The sequence below is a fragment of the Herpailurus yagouaroundi genome, unplaced genomic scaffold, assembly GCF_014898765.1.
Source record: "Herpailurus yagouaroundi ecotype Mexico unplaced genomic scaffold, PumYag 67697, whole genome shotgun sequence".
NCBI lineage: Eukaryota > Metazoa > Chordata > Mammalia > Carnivora > Felidae > Herpailurus > Herpailurus yagouaroundi.
In genome coordinates, this window is record NW_024420496.1 from 1 (window position 1) to 5,195 (window position 5,195).

General features: G+C 46.4%; 1 long non-coding RNA gene across 1 annotated transcript; it reads right to left on the bottom strand.

Moving 5' to 3' along the window:
* Positions 1 to 3,169: 3,169 nt before the first annotated feature.
* LOC121025695 (uncharacterized) lies at positions 3,170 to 4,483 on the bottom strand. The gene is made up of 4 exons (XR_005788131.1): positions 4,381 to 4,483; positions 4,137 to 4,265; positions 3,849 to 3,994; positions 3,170 to 3,509 (listed from the first exon to the last, which is right to left on the bottom strand). It is a non-coding gene; the product is annotated as an uncharacterized LOC121025695 (long non-coding RNA).
* Between the last annotated feature and the right edge of the window lie 712 nt (positions 4,484 to 5,195).

Consider the following 5,195-nt stretch of genomic DNA (forward strand, 5'->3'; position numbering starts at 1 on the left):
GATTCATAATCATACCATCTTCACCACTGCTAATGGCTCAATTGTTTGGCACAGTGGGGGATTTTCTGCGTCCAGTCCTCATTTACAACCAGCACCCTTACAAAAGCATCTATGGAAATTAACTGCTGCCCCCCACCCTTTCCATACCTGGAAGGGCACATAGTATAAAAACAGCTCCAGCAACATTGCTACTTTATCTTTCACGGTCAATAGTACCTGGTACATACGGGCTTGTGTCCATTTGCCATGCATACTATTAAAGGGACAGAGAGTTTGGAATGTTTCTGAGGCCCTTATGATCTGTGTTAACTGTGCATTATACAGTTGTCTTAACAATTCTATACCCTTTACTCCCTTATCCAAAGGCTTATATTTACTTAGAGCACACCCTGGCCTATGCTGCCACTTCCCATGTCTCCACCATGGCAACATTGTTCAGAAATGTATCTGATGGGCCACACTCTATGAGTTCTTCACGGATCCTGACAGTTTGCTGGAATGCTTGTTGCAGCTCTCATAGGCACTATTGCTGTGACTGCGGCCGCAGCTACTGCGGCTTCTCTTTGCACCAATCTGTGCAGACAGTACAATTTGTGCAACAATGGCATGAGAAATCGAACCAACATTGGAAGACACAACGGGATACTGACAGTGGACTGTCCAGTGAGATTGCAGGCCTACAACAGGCTGTGTGATGCTGCTGGGAGATCAATTACTGAACCTACAAAGACAAATATCATCACTCTGTGATTGGAACACTACATCCATACGTGTAGCTGCATTACCATTTAATAACACTAAATTTCCATGGAATGATGTTAGAGACACTTGCTCGGACAATCTAACTTGTCTATGGACATTCAACGTCTGCAAGTACAGATATATGAGACTTTCAAAACCAATCTGGACCTGTTATTCTGTTCTAAGGTCTTAGAAAGTATAACAGAGGGATGAGGAAAATTGAGCCCTGTAGAGCATGTTAAGAATTTTAGCTTCTCTACTGCTATTCTGTTTGTATTAATATGCGGTGTGTTTATATTTGCATGTACAGTCTGTGCCAGAGACGACGAACTTGTCAACATATCAACCGACGACAGTTCGGGTTATGCCATGTCCTCCTACAGTCCATCGTATACAAAGAGAAAGGGGAGATGCTGGAGAACAGGCTGGAAGCACCATAAGAATGTCCTGAAGGAAAGGGACAGAGCAGCAAGAAACTGAAAGCAGTTTCATTCCCAGGACAGAAAGCCACCTGGACTGCTCGTTCTTTCCAGAAGGACATCATCCGGGAGCCACCCTGGGGATAAGAATGTTTTGTCTGGTGCCAGATGTACTGATGACCCAGTATGGAAAACACTGCAGGTCCATGACCTGTCAAGATGCCAAATATTATGTTGTATGTGCTTGCTGTTGTCAACAATTTGCAAAAATAAAAGTGGCTTGAACCAGGGGACCTAGGCTTTGGCTCCTGGAGAGTCTTAGCCCCCTGCTTTGCAATCCTCTCATACCACACCGTTAGCACCTGTCTCTCTACATATTCCACACTCTCATTTTCTTTGTGTTTATTTATTACCAATATATGTGTGTGACATTTCATGTCTACTTTTCCAAAGTGTTCTCTAATATTTCTGATTATCTTTTTTTTCTATTATTTGCGTGTAGCTTACACACACTGTTCCATTCCTTTCAGATTTACAACATAGTGACTCGCCATATAATCCAATAATTGCACTCTTGGGTATTTACCCCCCTAAAAGTGAAAACACCAATTCTTTTATTTTTTAAGGCTTATTTATTTTTATTGAGCCACGGAGAGAGAGTACACAAGCAGGGGAGGGGGAGAGAGAGGGAAAGGGAGGGAGAGAGAGAGAATCCCTAGTGGACTCAGTGTTGTCAGCCCAGCGCCTGATGTGGGGTCCACTCACAAACTCTGAGTGCACATGTCCACACTATGGAGCATTGTGTAGACATTGAGATGCTATTTCCAAATCAGAAATGTGTTTTGTTTCACTGAGTTTTGAAACATTGAGAAGTAGGAGTCGAAGGAAGTGTTTCTACTTTTCAGTTTTCCCTGTATCACCATCACGGGGCTGGAGGAGGTGCACAGGGACACAGACACCTCAGCAATGGCACCGGCTCCTGAGCTCTCCTCTCCTGCAATCCCACCTCACCCCTGAGCCTGACCCCTGTGGAGTCCAGGGCTGCTCAGAAACTTCTTCCTCTGCCCACTGATGCCCAGGCTTCTGCTCAGACATCTCTACCTGGGTTACAGTCCAGACCCCACTCAGGCTTCTCAGTCAGAATCCACCCGAGAACAGAGCAGTGGGGGATAGTCCCTTACCTTCCACGCCACGTGCGGCCACAGGACTAAGAAGAGAAGACCCAGCTGCCTTTCTCCTCCTCAGCCAGGCCCTCCTTAGGGTCTCCTTCAGCTCCAGCACCTGGACAGGAGCCCAGACACCAGGGGGCGCCCTCATCCCAGATGATGTTCAGTGAGTGAGGTTCTTTTCAAAAGCCACAGAGATACAACCTGTGTCCCCCAACCCCCACCCGCCACACACACACACACACACACACACACACACACACACACACAAATAAATAGGTAAGGAAGATGTGTGGTATATACACACACATATACACACACACACACTATAATATTATGCAGCCACAAAAAGGATGAGATCTTGCCACTTGTGACAACATGGATGGACAAACAGGGCAGTGTGTCTGCTAAGTGAACGAAATCACACTGACAAAGACAAGTACCACATGATCTCACTCCTATGTGGAACTTACAAAACAAGACAAATGAATAAATAGACAAGCAAACAGCAGAATCAGACCTATAAATACAGAGAACTCACTGATGACTGCCAGAGGGAAGGAGGTTGGGAGGGTGGGCACAGTGGGTGAGGGGAGTGGGAGACACAGGCTCCAGTTATGGAAGGAACAGGTCTTAGGAATAAAAGGCACAGCACAGGGAATATCATGAGTGATACTGTAACATCACTGTCTGGTGACAGGTGGCAGCTACACTCTGGTGAGCACAGCAGAGCACAGCATGGTGTAGACAGAGGGTGAAAGGCTCCTGGGTGGCAGTGGGTTCTCCGCTCATGGTCCCAGGGTCATGGGATCCAGCCCCACAGGAATCAGCCTGCTTGAGAATCTCTTATTCTCTCTCTCTCTCTCTCTCTCCTTCCCTCCCTCTTGCCTCTCTTCCCTGCTCTGGCTGTCTCTCTCTCGAAAACAGAGAATGTATTCAGGATTTGAGTCACTGTGTTGTGCACCTGCAACTAATGTAATCGTGTCTTTCAACTATATTCAAAGTTAAAATATTTTTAAAAAGAAATTATTAGGAAGTATAAATTGTAGGGGTGCCTGGGTAGGTAAGACGGTTGGGCATCTGACTCTTGATTTCAGCTCAGGTCATGTATGATCTCCTGGTTCCTGGGTGTGAGATATGCATCAGGCTCTGTGAATGGGTGCGTCCTCTCCCATGGCTGCAACTGCAGAGAAAACATGCACAGTTACAATAAGGCATGGGAAGGCTAAGTGAGACTGGCAGAAACACAGACCCCTATACATGCAGGTGTTCATGTGGGGTGTGGGGTCAGAGGAGAGACTGAGGTGCAAAAAAAAATTAATTGGATGAGAGAGGAAAGGGACCGACATAAAAATGAACAAAACATCCCAACATGGGATCAAGGTTGGGGTGCATAAACTTGTCAGGCACCCATTAGGCATCAGGCACCATTTTCTGCACTACATGTTTCAAGACAAAGTCTCTAAGGAACAAGGAGACTGTGAAAAGTTGGAGGACCCAATTTCATGAGATCAATACTCACTGGAGGAGGAAATGTCCATCTCCTCAGGCAGTTCAGTACCATCGACCTCAGTTTGACCCTGCACCTCACTGAGGATCTTGGCACCGTTTTCACTTGACACAAACGTGATGGAAAATCCCCTCGGGCAACTAGCCTACACAGGCCTCCTGGAAGGGGACAGAGGGTAGCACTGGAAGACCCCAAACTAGGAAGACACCCAAAAGGAGGGACGAAGGTGTAATGTACGAAGACATAGGAAATCAGGGGCTGGGAGGTGCACTGGGATGTCCGTGTGGGTGTGCAGCTTACCCGATGCAGGTAGGTGTGGGAATCGCCAGGCCGGTGGTAGTCGATGGCAGAGTTCACCTGCTTAATGTCCATGCCTTGGCCACATAGGTTGCTGGCCACAACAATTCGATATTGAAGACCTTTAAACTACTGTGACCAAGAAAGCCTTTGTCATAAAGACAATCATAAAAATGTTCACAGTCCTTTATCTCAGGGATTTCATTTCTTCCCAAGGACACAAGACATCTTTCCATCTCTCACTCACCTCTCCTCCTGAAGGGTCTCACAGTGTATGGCAATGGCTGGCAAGTTCTGCTCCACCAGTACCTGGGCCAGGGCATATCAACGCTGCACAGACTTCACAAAGTTCTCGCCTGTGTGTGGAGAGTAGGGGGATGTGGGCCCATGGGCGTGTGTATGGGGGGAGAATGACAATGTGCCAGAGTGGGAGATTTCTGGAAGTACACCCTCCACATGAAACCACTAAGTCCCTCTTATTCCCCACTACATGATTCCTTTTTTCCTCTAAGTATAATTACTCTTCCTTTCTCTCCTTTGCTTTGGATTTTCCTGAGCAAATCGGCCTCTGAGGAGATACAGAGAACAGTAACCAAATCTGGAGACAGGAAGGAGGTACTCCATGACAAAGGGATAAGTATTGGAACTAGGGTCTGGAATGACCATGAACAATATTCCTGCTTATGAAGTATTAAACCTAAGACCTACCCTAATTCTGGGAGTAGTTTTAGTGTGAAAAAGTTGCACAATCCATAATCTGAAAAAAAGCTTCTCCTCAGGGTGTGATACAAGAAGAAATAAACATATTTAAGAACCCTAACAGGGCCAATGTATATGGGAATATTTAAGGATTTAAAAGTCCTCCAGATTTTTTTTTCAACGTTTATTTATTTTTGGGACAGAGAGAGACAGAGCATGAACGGGGGAGGGGCAGAGAGAGAGGGAGACACAGAATCGGAAACAGGCTCCAGGCTCTGAACCATCAGCCCAGAGCCTGACGCGGGGCTCGAACTCATGGACCGCGAGATCGTGACCTGGCTGAAGTCGGACGCTTAACCGACT